Source organism: Canis lupus, chromosome 28 (assembly GCF_003254725.2).
Source record: "Canis lupus dingo isolate Sandy chromosome 28, ASM325472v2, whole genome shotgun sequence".
NCBI lineage: Eukaryota > Metazoa > Chordata > Mammalia > Carnivora > Canidae > Canis > Canis lupus.
Genome location: NC_064270.1, coordinates 30,314,342 through 30,328,322, shown reverse-complemented (window position 1 = coordinate 30,328,322; position 13,981 = coordinate 30,314,342). Strand labels below are relative to the sequence as shown.

General features: G+C 46.9%; 1 long non-coding RNA gene across 1 annotated transcript; it reads right to left on the bottom strand.

Annotated features, from left to right (window-relative positions):
- Positions 1-5,557: 5,557 nt before the first annotated feature.
- Positions 5,558-13,741, bottom strand: LOC125753931 (uncharacterized). The gene is made up of 3 exons (XR_007406877.1): positions 13,706-13,741; positions 13,320-13,569; positions 5,558-6,063 (listed from the first exon to the last, which is right to left on the bottom strand). It is a non-coding gene; the product is annotated as an uncharacterized LOC125753931 (long non-coding RNA).
- Between the last annotated feature and the right edge of the window lie 240 nt (positions 13,742-13,981).

Genomic DNA, 13,981 nt, shown 5'->3' with positions numbered 1-13,981 from the left:
CCTATTTCTGGCTGACCTTAGGCAGGCAGCACACCCCCTAACCACAGCCCCTTATGGGGAAAGTGGAGACAAAATTGCCCACCTCCTGGGACTATTGTGGGGCCAAGATGGGGTCAGCCTTATAAAGTATACCCAGCACATGTCCCTTCATAAATGTCAGGTTATTAGATAATTGGAGTTGGCAAGCTACTCCACCAAGTCCATTCTGAGCACGTGTTTGGGACCTGACCCTGTGCGGGGAGCCAAGGACACCACAGATGAGAAAGACACATTCTTCCCTCAAGTCATTCACAATTTCACCAAGAAAACACACCTGACAGGTGACACAGCAAGAGAACACCCCAGGAGTGCTACACTGCATGGCACACAGCAAGGCTGCTGGAGGTTGAAACTTTGGGAGGAGATCATCTGGAAACTTCAGGGAGGTTAACCCATTGGGTGCTCAACCAGCACCCGGCCCAGGACATGTGTGTAAGGAATGCTAGCCATTTTTCTTATCATTGTCAGCCCCTGCAAGGGGTAATGGGGTGGCTGCTGCTCGCTGGCCCCCAACCCCTACCTCTTATTGAAGAACAAAGGCTCCTGCAAGAAACTATTGACTTCCCTGCCGTGCACTTGCCTGGAGTCTATTTCATTATCCCTTGTTTCCCTTGCTCCCTCTCTTTCTTGGCTGTTGGCTCAGTTTGGGAGTTATTTGATTTATTATTTGCTAAACAGGCAAACCTATTCCATTCCTTGCTAAATTTTATAATTTTACAAGTGCTGGTGACAGGGATCACAAATACTATAAACCATCTCCATAGAGTCTTTAAATCCATTCAAATTGTTTCTGGATTATGTGTCATCTAGCAAAATACATTGGTTTGGGGTTATTTTACCCCTTCACTTGTTTTTTTGTTTGACTTTTATTTTTAACAAACAACTTCCCACTAGAGAAATGAAGCTCCCTAGGCATTGGGGCTCCCTTATTACATTTAGAAAGTGGCAACAATCATCCAAGTGGTTCAGATTGCACTGAAAATGCTCATGTTGTTGTTTGTCCCATTGTCAACATTTGTCCATTGGCATGGAGTCAATGCAAGGTCAGCCTGGGTCCCATCTTTGGCTTGGGCATTGCAGAGAAAGACATATGGGAGCTGGAAATAAACATAAAGATGGTCTGTTCAAAGCCACATTTAACATCAAGGAAACTGTGAGCATGAAGAGAAGAAACAACCTCACTTGGAACCAACCATGGTGCCCTTTAGTGGGCGATGGATAAACCAACTCCCTGTGGTGCATCCAGATGATGGAATGTCAGCACTAAAAAGACGTGAGCAATCAAGCCAAGAAAAGACACAGAGGAAAGTTAAGTGCATATAACTAAGTGGAAAAAAAAAAAAAGCCAGTCCGAGGGAGCTACATGCTGTATGATTCCAACTCTGTGACATTCTGGAAAACCCAAAACTAAGGAGACAGTAAAAAGATCAGTGGTTGCAGGGGTGAGTGGAGGGGGAGGGTTGAATAGGCACAGCACAGAGGATTTTTAGGGCAGGGTACATACTCTGTATGATACTATAGTGATGGAGCCATGTCATTATACATTTGCTAAACCCATAGGGTGTACAACACCAAGAGTGAAACTTAATGTCAGTTTGTGTGATGATGATGTGTCTGTACATCACAACACACTTACACTCAGTGGAGGATGTTAATAATGGGAAGGGCTGGGTATATTTGGGGGTGGTGGGTATATGGAAAATCTCTTTACTTTCTGCTCATTTTGCTGTGAATCAAAAACTGCTCTAAAAAAAGTCTTTAAAAGAAAAAAAGACTACATTTTACATTGCTATGTATATCACTCATTGCTGATGAATACAATGCGACCCACTGCTCACTGGGAAAATAAATCAACCCTCTTCTTCCTCTAGCTTCCATTTCTATGGACTTTGTCCCAGAGAAAGGAACCAATCCCTACTTGGCTAATCCAACTGCTCCCTGAGTTGAACACTCTTTATAAAAAGCTCCATCTAGCAAGAGCTTCCTTCTCCCTGGGGCATGGGATACTAAAAAGGTCAAGTTAAAGAGGGTTTTTCATGTCCTAGACCCAGACTCACCAAGGCCTGCCCCATCCCAATGCCACCAAACACCGCAACCATTACCCTGTGCCCAAAATTCACATGGTTTTAATTCTAGCAAGCACACAATCCCTTTCTTGAGCTTGACAAGAGGATGGGTACCAGAACTGATTCCAAGTACAAGATGTGTTTATGCACCCCTCCAGACTTTCCCATCTCCCTCTCCCACCAGCCCCTCACCTCCTGCTTTCCCAGAGCCATCTTCCACAGGCCTATACCATTGTCAGCCACAGCTACTGCCACCACCACCTTGGCTGCCTTCCGTCAGGAGCCCCAAAGTCTGCCCCAGTCCGCACACTGGCCAGATCTGACCCACAGAAGCTCTGTGTCCCCCAAAACCCCCCTGGAGGTCCAGAAAACATAGCCCAGGAGATGTTAAGGCCCTGCAGAACTGACTTTGACCAGCAAGGACAAGGGACAAGAAACCGGCAAACCTCTCACCCTCTGTCCCCATTCGGATGGTTCTAAGATGCAGTGATCTATGGCCTGACCCCAGCAATGTCCTGCACTGCTGTGTCTTCTCACACACCCCGAGCCCGCTGTGTGAAATGCCACCTCCTATTTACTGCTTTGCTCCGGTTCACTTAACATTTTCTCCTTGAGATTTCCCCACACCCCGCCGAACCACTCCTCAACTCACAAAAATAAAACTGTAGAGAATCATGAGTGTTATGGAACATGGACTTGCCCCAGGGAAGGGGGAATAGCTCATAAAGACCTGCATCCCAGCACAGCACTAATTAAGAATGCTTAAACAGCAGCTCGAGTCTCGGGGGGGCCGCCACAGGCAGGAACCATGGCGCTCCATCAAGCCTGGAAACAAGTACTTTGTCGTTAACCTAATGTATAATTTATGTGGGCAAAAAATGTGTCTCCTCCCTTTCCAAAACAGACAAGTGCCAGCATGAAGCCCCAGCTGCATGCTCCAGCCCCTCCATGGAGAGAGAGCATCCCCATAATGGTCTAACTTCTGACCTGGAGCCCGTTTTGCAACATTGCCCCTGAGCTGGAGGAGCTGTCCAGCCCGCCTGGCGACAGCGAGCGGATGTGCTGGAACCCGAGCCTGAGACAAGGGTTATTATTTCTGCGGCCACTCAGCCTGATGCACTTCAGCTAGCCAGAGGGCAGGCACAGGCCCCCTGCCCTGTGGTGTGCCAACCCAGAGAAGCAGCCAGGTGGAGACACATGGAAAACAGGCCACGTCTATACCCTTGGGCATTTGCAACCAAGGCCCCAGCACCCTTCCTATACTCACAGGCTCATAGCTTTGTCACCACTGGAGTATCCCTTGTGCTGCCAGTGTCTTGGAGTGACCTCGAATGGTAAGTTCTCAGAGCCACTCTTACCATCCCCGGTCTGGGATGCAAGGACCACACTGAAGGAGGCATAATGAAGAGCTTCTCCTCCGCATCGGCTCAGGGCCCTGGAGTAACCCAAGGTCAGCTACGGCAGCCCATCCCTCTCTGCAGAGGAGGCAGCTGCTGTCCCTCCCCTGCTCATCTTTCCTTATGATTGCCTCCATTTACACCACTCTCCTGGTCTCCTGTTAAACACTTCCCTGGAGAAAGGATTCCATTGATCGACCAGTCATCTTCCAACAGGGAGCACCCTATTGACACATTCTGGAGCCAGGTTACTTGAAAGGCCATCACTGGTCAACACACTGGTTCTTTTTTCCTTCTTTTATCTCTAAACTACACTCCTACTCCCTCCCACCACCACAAGCAACTGCTCTAAAGGGCTTACTGGGCATCTTTGTGTGTATGTTCTCAAAATGAGTATCAGGATTGTGCGTGCATTTTCATGAAAGAACATTATGTGCATGTTGTATCTCTCATTCTAGTTCCCTAAATCCTGGTTGTTATCTTTTGAGGTCAAGGCTCACCCCTTTTATGAATATGATGAAAACATAGATATTCCTACCAGAAAAACATATGAAGGGAAATAAAAAATTGTGCATATGATTTTAGGGTGTTCACATGCATGTTAAAAGCCTTCTGTGGATGCCTGAGGGTCAAGAGCTCAGGTTGGACCCTTATCAGAGATACTGGTCTTTGGCCAGGGCTTGAATGCCTAATCTGATGAGGAGTAGCAGGTGAAATAGGGTCACATGGTACAAAGCAGGAATCTGCATACAGAGGATTCTCGAAGAGGTTGTGGCCATGCCTTCCACTATGAATGGACTTCTCTATGTCTGTTCTCAAACCAAGGAATGTATAAAATAGTACCTACGTGTGCCCCTATTCCAAAATGCCTTCCCAGCTCCTCTTATTCATACCTATCACTTCCTCCAAAATTCAGAGCACGTTCCCAGAGAGACCTCTTCCTCATCTTTACCACACATCTTCTCCATACATGTCTTGCACATCAATTTTGATTTTGTTGTCATGATGCTTAGACTTCTGAACACTGTTATTAAATTAAGGCTGGCCCTACAATCAGGTTGTAAGCCTGCTGAAGAGAGGAACCCGTCTATTACATACATGGGAAGTGGCAGAGAATGTTACTCATCCAAATTCCAAGGTGGCAGCAGGGTAGCAGCCAATTCTCCCAAGAAAGATGAGGAGGGATGAGCCTCATTTTCAGGAGGCAATGATCAGTGGGAAGGTCCTCCATCAAGACCTTGGCTATATAACAAACCACCACAGAACTGAGTGGCTTAGAATCTTATTTATCTATTTTTCTATCTATTTATTAGTGTTCCTTCTCATGGTTCTGTGCATTTATTGGGTTTAACAAGGCTGTTCTCACTTGAGTCTCTTATACAGTTGTGATCAGATGTTGGCTGGGGCTGGGGTCAGAAGGTTCAACTGGAACATGTGTTCAAGAGGACTCCTTAGGTCACATAGTGGGTGGCTGACCAGCTGGGCACCACTCTCTCCACTTAGCCACCCCGCACTTCTTCAGGACACTGTGGTCTTAGGGGGTGAGGTGATGTCCTAGTTTCCTAGGGCCACCAAAACTAATTACCACAAACTGGATGGCTTAAGACAACAGAAGTTTACTTCCCAGAGTTCAGGGGGCCAAGAGTCTAAAACCCAGGTGTTAGCAGGGTTCCTTTTGGAGGCTCTCAGAAAGAAGACTCTCTTGCCTCTTCCTAGATTCTGAAGGATGCCAGCAACCTGCACACTCCCTAACACACAGCTGCACCACTCCAGTCTCTCCCTATGTCTTCATGCAGTTTTCTGTTCTGGGTCTCTCCGTGCCCTCTCCCCTCCTAAGGACACTCAATAGATTGAAGGCCAACCCTAACTAAGTCCAGAAGATGTCATCTATTTTTAACAAATTACACCTGCATAGACCCCATTTCTAAGTAAGTTCTGGGTGGATATGAATTTTTGAAGAATACTATTTAACCCTCTGTAGCTGTCTCCCCTCAGAACAAGATTTCCAAGAAACCAAGGTGGAAGTTGCAAAGGTTTGTCTGACCTAGCCTCAAAAGCAATCAGCAATATTTTTATTGATTATAAGTCAGTAACAGAGCCAGATCTGATTCAAGAAGAAGGGGCCACACAAGGGCATGGTCCCTTGGAGTCCTCTTTGGAGACTAGCATCTATGAGAAGGACCAGGTAAAAGGGTAAGTGAAGAAGAGGAAGAGAACACTGAGAGAGAGAGATTCTTAGGACTCCCATTGTGGAAACCTTGGGACAAGGGGGGAAAATGCATGCACTGCACTTGCAGGAAAGGTTTAGGGAGGTACAGAGAGAGGAAGGACAGAGAGGGTTCTCAGGAGTCACCATCTGGTATATAGAGAAAGATTACGAGTAAAAGAGATATCTCAAAAGGAGTTTTCAGGGATCCCTGGGTGGTGCAGCAGTTTAGCACCTGCCTTTGGCCCAGGGCATGATCCTGGAGACCCGGAATCGAATCCCACGTCGGGCTTCTGGTGCATGGAGCCTGCTTCTCCCTCTGCCTGTGTCTCGGCCTCTCTCTCTCACTGTGTGCCTATCATAAATAAATCAAATATTTTTTTAAAAAAAAGGATTTTTCAGAACTTTTACTCCACACCAAGACTATCCTCTCCCTTTTGACATTCCTCAAGAGGTTGGGTAAATATTTGAATCACTTTCATTTATATTTTTCTGCCTGGCCATTATTTTTTACACATAATTTTCTGCCAGTGAAAATTACAAGGTTCCATTGTTTTTATACAAGTGTATCTCTCTAACCCTACTTGGTAAAGCCAGCACAGGGCTCTGCCCATGGAATGTGATCAACAAATAATGACTGGTTTAGAAGCATTTACAAGCTTAATTTGAAAGGTTATACATTTGATCCCAAAACAAGGATTTTTTTGCAATAAAAGTATGTACATGCACTTTCAAAAAACTACCAACAAAATTTTTTAGTTTGTCCTCATTGTAATACACGTTCTGACATGGGTATTGTTAGATGTTTACAGTTTGAGTATCATTAAAGGTGAGGGTTGGCCAATTGCCTTTGCAGGAAAGTTTGGAGGGGCGTTTCAGTTATAGAGAATATGGCTGACCGTCCTCAGAAAGCAAGAATTAGGAGACACAGGCAGTGTTCCCAGACTTAGGCTGCAGAAAGTACTCCTTAAGAAAAATCCATAAATTCTTCTACCTCAAGAAATATCTAGCAGGTGATTGGGACCCCAGGCAACAAGTAGAGATTTTATGGCTGTGGACTTTCCAATCTGGAGGACTTAGTTGGTCTGAGAAATGAAGGACTCATATTACTTAGGTATGTTTAGATCCCAGCCAATGCAACAAGCCTGCCAAGGGAGGGAGTCTATGGAAATACTTCCTATCTCAATGTTGTTAATATAATCTGGTTACAAAAGATTTGGAACTGACCTGGTATGAGGCCACTTTTCCTACAACCAGCACATCCAATCTGGAGTCTTTTTTAGCTAATATTTAGTGAAGACTTACTATGTTGTTTATCTGATACAGATAATCTCAATTCTTATGACAATCCTGTGAAATTGGTACTGATGAAAATAAGATACATTGGGCTGGAAATCTGGATGGTGGTTGTTGGAATGTTCCCTACTCAAAATGACTGTCCTGTAGTGAAATTTTAAAAAAAGGAGTCTACATATTGCCTGGATATTTTTAAACTATAAAAATAAACCAGAAATATAATTTGAGTTTTAACAAATAGAGCCAAGGACTCAAAGAGGGTTTAAACATGTTTAAATTCACTTATATTTTTCATTTATGTCATATGAATTCAGAACAATTAGTGAATGTATGTTCTTGTCCCTACAATCGAGGTATAATGGAAGCCCCTTCATGTGTTAATGTCGTTAAAATTAAACTGCTAGAAGTACATACATTAAGCACCAATGAAATATGGAGGAAGATAACCACTTTATTCCCACTGAGATGGCTAAATTCAAAAAGACAAAGCATAACAAATGCTGACAAGAACAAGTGAAGTGGTCAAACGGAGCAGCCACTTTGGAAAATAGTCCAGCAGTTCCTCAAAATATTAAATACACACACTCAAAAAAAATATTAAATACACACTTACCACATAACCAGCAATGGCACTCCAAGATATCCATGCTAGAGAAATGAAAGCAGAGGTCCACACTAACGCTCACACATAAATGTTTATAACTATATTATTCGTAAGAGCCAAAAGGTGGAAAGAACCCAAATATCCACCAACTGATGAATGGCAAACAAAATGTGGTCTCTCCATACAACAGATTCTTATTCTATAATTTAAAAAAGAAGGAAGTATGACCTTCCTGACCTCTGCCACAGCATAATGAGCCTTGACAATTCTATGCTAAGTGAAAGAAGCCAGTCACAGAGAACCACATGCTCTATGATTGTATTCAGATAAACTGTCCAAAATAGGTAAATCCACAGAGACAGTAAGGAAATTAGTGGTTTCCAAGGACTGAGGGGAGAGGAAGATGGGGAGAGACAGCTAACAGGTACAGGGTTTCCTTTTGGGTGTAATGAAAATGCCCTGCAATTAGTGTGATCATTGTACAGCTCTGAATACGCCAAGAACCACTGAAGTACATATTTTTAAAGAGTGAACTTTATCATAAGTGAATTATATCAATAAAACAGTTATTTTAAAAAGAAGAGTGGGGCGCCTGGGTGGCTCAGTTAAGCATCTGACTCTTGATTTCCGCTCAGGTCATGATCTCACAGTCCTGGGATTGAGCCCCAGGCATCCAGCTCCACACTCAGCAGGGAGTCTATTTGTGGTTCTCTCTCTCCCTCTGACCCTCCCCCTCTCTCTTTAAAATAAATAAATAAATCTTTAAAAAGAGAGGCAGAGAAAGAAGAAAAGAAAATAGAGGGGGCACCTGAGTGGCTCAGTCAGTTAAGTGTCTGCCTTCAGCTCAGGTCATGATCCCAGGGTCCTGGGATGGAGTCCCTCATTGGGCCTCTGCTTGGCAGGGAGCCTGCTTCACCCTCTCCTCCCCACTCATGCTCTCTCTCACTATCTCTGTCTCTAATAAATAGATAAAATATTAAAAAAAAAAGAAATAAAAGAAAATAGAGATAAGCAAGTCGTTTTGAATATACCACAGTAGGAGAAGGTCTGGGGACAGGGGCAGATTCAGGTTTGTGGGCCCTGAAATGTACAGTCTGTGGGACCCTCTTCAAAAAAAAAAGGTATTTTTTAAATGCAAATACACTGTACAACATTGCACATAATTAACAACACTGTCCTAGACACTTAAAAATTTGTTAGGAGGGTAGATTTCAAGTTGCATGTTTTGTACCCCCAACTTTTAAAAAAATGCAAACACAAAAAATTAGGTGCAGAACTGGATATTCAGAATGAGAAAATAAATGATAAACTATGACTGTTTAAACGCTGGAAAACATCCAGAACCATTTCTGAATCCACAGTTTCTATTAACCGACTGCCCCTCGTAAATCTATAATCCTAATTTCCTCCATTGCTGACTCCATTGTCTTTGCTCACCTTTCCATGAGACAAGGACTTTATTTTTCTACAGAGAGAATAGAAAAACAGTCTTTCCTCTAACAAAATCAATACATGTTGTCTCTTTATTATACCCATACCCCAATTTCCCCTTTTTCAACATGAGTTTCCTGCCTTCCCAGGACACCCTCCCCAGAAGTGGAGAACAGCTTTTACCTTCTCTCTGGGCGTGACTCCCCCCGCCCCAGCCCTGTCCTTGAACTTTCCAGCACCTGCCAGGCTGGTCTGGGGCAGGTGGGGTGAAACCAGCACCTTATCCTGCCAGGAGAATCCTAAGTAAGCTCATTCGTTTTTGGAACACAATCCGGCAACAGATATCAGAGATCCTTCTAAATCCCACCTCTGGGAATTTCTCTTGGAGAAATAAGCCCAAACGTATAAGAACGATCCACGTGTCCAATATGGGCAATTAATAAAATAAATTATTGTATCTAATCAGATGTTGGCACCATTTTAAATGGTCATAACAATAACGTAAGAGCATGGGGAAACTGTGATACAGACAATACTCTGCAATCGTAATAAGGCATGGAATGATCTAAAATTGTGTGTACAAGATGCCTAATGAGATTTGTTCTTAATCCTGTGCATAAAGAAAAAAAAAAAGACTGGAAAGAAAGGTACCCCGTGCTAAATTAATTTTTGAGATAGGCTGGTTTAAATTTTCCTTATCCCGCATGATTTCATAATAAAAATAGGCCTGCCCGAGAGCCCGCCTGCTCCCCGCCGCCCGCCCCAGCTGCGGGAGCTCACGTGCTCCCCGAGGCCGCGGCGATAGATGCATGGACAGGATCACTAGGCTTGTTTGAGGCTTTTTATGCAAAATCAGCACTTAAGCACAGCACCATGCTGGGGGGCGGGGGGACGGGGACCAATCCAGGTGAGCACGTTCACCCGTGAAAGGGGCGGCGACTCGCACTCGGGGGCCCAGCTAGGCCGCCCGCTCCCCTCGCGGGGCCGGGACCCAGCGGGACGCAGCAGGGCCCAAGGCCGCCGAGACCCGCGCCCGGGGCGCCTGCTGCCGGGACTGCTGCCGCGACGAGCGCGCGGGGACCAGCGCGGCCCAGGGCCAAGCCCCGGCCACGCGGGGGCCGCGAAGGACCGAGGCGGCGGAGGCGGCGGCCGGGCTCTGCTCCAGGCCGGCGGGGCGTCGGGCAGCACAGCCGCGGGGCCCAGGGGGCGCAGGGCCCCGGCTCTCGAGGTCCCCGTGAGACCCGGCCGAGGGAACCAGCCCCCGCCACAAACGGTGGCCCCTGGGACGCCTTCTGTCGGCGGCTGCCACCAACCTGCTCCCCGGAGTAGAACCAGGAGCTGACGCCACCGGCAAGCGGGACGCGAAACACTGGGCACATCGGGGAGCTGCTGGAGTCACCTGCCGATGTCGACCAATCCGGATGGGGCTCTGCCAACCAAAGGATGGGGCCCGCCAACCAATCAGGATGGGGCCCTGCCCATCAATCCGATGGGCCCTTCCAACCAATCCAGATGGGGCCCTTCTAGCCAATCAGGATGGGGCCCTGCCAATCAATCAGGATGGGGCCCTTCCAATCAATCCGGGGCCCTTCCAACCAATCCGGATGAGACCCTTCCAACCAATCCGGATGGGGCCCTTCCAAACAATCCAGGTGGGGCCTTTCTAGCCAATCAGGACGGGGCCCTTCCAAGCAATCAGGATGGGGCCCTTCCAACCAATCAGGATGGGGCCCTTCCAACCAATCCGATGGGCCCTTCCAACCAATCCAGATGAGACCCTTCCAACCAATCAGGATGGGGCCCTTCTAGCCAATCAGGATGGGGCCCTTCCAACCAATCAGGATGGGGCCCTTCCAAGCAATCCGGATGGGGCCCTTCCAACCAATCAGAAGGAGGAAACCTTCTCACTAGAAGTAGGGCTCTCCGAAGGCCTTGGGGAGCCTCCAGATACCTTTCTTGGTGGGCGTTTCTTCAGCTGGAGCTGGAGCCACGTTAAAGCCGTATCTGTCCTGGAGGGTATTACGCTGAGTGAAGTCAGTCGGAGAAGGACAAACAGTGTATGTTCTCATTCATTTGGGGAATATAAATAATAGTGAAAGGGGATAGAAGGGAAGGGAGAAGAAATGGGTGGGAAATATCAGAAAGGGAGACAGAACATGAGGACTCCTAACTCTGGGAAACGAACTGGGGGTGGTGGAAGGGGAGGAGGGCGGGGGGTGGGGGTGACTGGGTGGCGGGCATTGACGGGGGCACTTGGCGGGATGAGCACTGGGTGTTATGCTGTAGGTTGGCAAATTGAACACCAATAAGAAATAAATTTGTTATTTTTAAAAAAGCCTTACCTGTGCTTTTGATTTCGGGGTGCACCTGGTTTCTTCTGTGGGTGGAGAACCACTTCGGTGACCGTGGTGGCCTTCCCCATCGACGTGTGCAACAGCAGAAACCGAGCTACGCTGCCGCAAGAAGCCCTGGCTTCGGGTTCAGGAAGACGTGCTGCGTTCAGGTCCAAGCTCAGCCACCTGCCAGCTGTGGAGGCTGGAGCTCGGGCGCCGACACACATGGACACGCATGGACACGCATGGAAGTGAGGTCCACGCCTTATCGTCCCCAGGGGAGTGAGTCAGGAGCAACCTGGGTCTCAGGCAGCTCAGTGGAAGCACCACACCGGCCCTGGACTTCCTGCGTGCAGGCTTTGTATGTGAGAGAAGACGCAGCTATTCATCCTGTTTAATTGTGTTGTGCCGTACCCTGATTTTTAGTTGTTTTGCTTTTACTTTTAAAGTCGTGTTTCATTTTATTTTTTATTTATTTAGAGAGGGAGAAAGAGAGGGTGTGAGCGGGGGAGGGGAAGAGGGAGAGGAAGAAAGAGAATCTTTCTTCCAACAATCTCCTTGCGCAGGGCAGAGAGCCAACACTGGGGCTCAATCCCACAACCCCAAAACCATGACCTGTGGTGAAATCAAGAGTCAGAGTCTTAACCGGCTGAGCCACCCAGGTGCCCCTTAAATTTGAGTTTTCCCCAGAAAGTTTTTTTAGCTGTTAGACAAAAACACCTGCAAGTTTATCTTCAAAAACAAAATCCCTCGTGGAAACTATACTCAACCATGGCTGTGAAGAGAATGGGTCTTGGGGAAACCACAAGGACCTGAAGAATAATTCCAGAAACTCCAGAGAGAGTCACTGCTTTGTTTATCATTTCCCAAACCACACAAAATAATTTGATCTTTGTAAATCTGAAACGCTACGGCTAATCCAGACAGCAATAGCAACAGCACCCTATTTCTTTTAGCACAACACACAGCAAACAGAGGATAAGCCAGCCCCTCACCCTATATTGCCTCACAGGTCCAGAACTACATGACACACATGGTTGGTTTCAGAGATCACATCGAAGACTGATTTCTTAGTCTTACCGAGGAAGTGGAGGAATGTGGACAGCGGTTGAAGAACATAGATGCTCATGAAAGAGAAACAAGCTGACTGCCAGGAGGCACAGAGCCACAAAGAACTAAACACGATTCCCTTTTCAACCCCAGAGATTGTCCAGTACCAGGACCCCCACAACGCTGGTCCCTGTTCACCCTCAAGTTCACAACCAAAGCTGGGAGGAGAGAGCCCGCACAGGAAAAGTGCACATTTTTCCCAGGAGATTCTTTTGGACTCAGTAGAATTATCAGCCCAGAGCTGACCGAGCCAGTCTTCTTTCTCAGGCTTTGTAAAGCTCACACTCCACTTTTGTTCACCATCTCATTGACATCTCTGAGCATCCCCAGAAGTGTGCATGTGATGACTTACCATCCACTACCTAAATGTCAGGTAGGGCTTCAACCACATTGAATGAGCCCAGTGCAGCTGCACTGTTGGGAACAGAGTGAAGAACTTCACAGTGGACATGGGGTGCCCACCCAGATGGCCTGGACCCCCTTTCTGGTGCTGTGCACCTGCACTCCAACTTCTGTGTACTCTGCCACCGAGAGCCACAGTGACAGTCTGCTCGGTGGGTTCCCCTCCAGCTGCTGGAGCCACCTCACTCACATGGAGAATGGAACTATCTGGGTAAGGACGGCCCTCAGGATGGCCCTCAACAATGGGCGACCGGAGCAGGGGTCCAGCTCCCTTTCCTCCAGAAGGGATAAACTCTGAGGTGCAATTTACACACTAGAGCACCCTTTGGGATGAGGCTGACATCGGACCTTTGATGGGCTCCTTCTCCTTTCCTTGTCTGCTTCCCCCACTCCCTCCTCCCAGGAGCACCTCCTTTACAAATAAATCACTTGTACCTGCATCCTTGGCTCAGGTCTCCGAGAGAAAGGTATCCCTGTAGGTACAACCAGAATTATCATTGGACCTGATGCTGTAGTCTGCTGAGGAAAGTGGTACTTTCCTGGACATTCCATTAGTTGACACTTCCCTCCACAGTTAGGATTTGGAAACAGATACTTAATTAACTGAGACTCAGAGCTTCCCCTACAGTAAACGCTGACACCTGGATCATGCACAGACCCTTCTCAACTCTGCACATGGGGGACCCTGGGTGAAAAAAAAATGACAAATTACAACTGAGGCAGTGGCTGCTAACAGGCTGAAATTTGAAAGACTACTCTTCCCTCAAACCCCCCTCATTACCCAAGTCTGAGCCTGAAAATCCACCATTAGGGACTCATACCTTTAGGCAGAAGGTATTACATCTCCAGACCTCCTCTAAGAGTTCAAAAAAACAAACATCCAGCTGTTATCAGACCTTAACATCTTTGTGGGAATTAACATCATTGTGATTTAATCAGGAGGCTGACAAAGGTTCTCATGGTACTTGTAGTTATAGGGTAAAGAAATATTTTTAAAGGGAGCTATTCTGGGGAATGAGGCAGTAAGAGCCAGGAGAGTTGGCCAATAGCAGGGAAGGAAACAGAAGCAGACAGGAATTCATAAATGGGAACTAAAG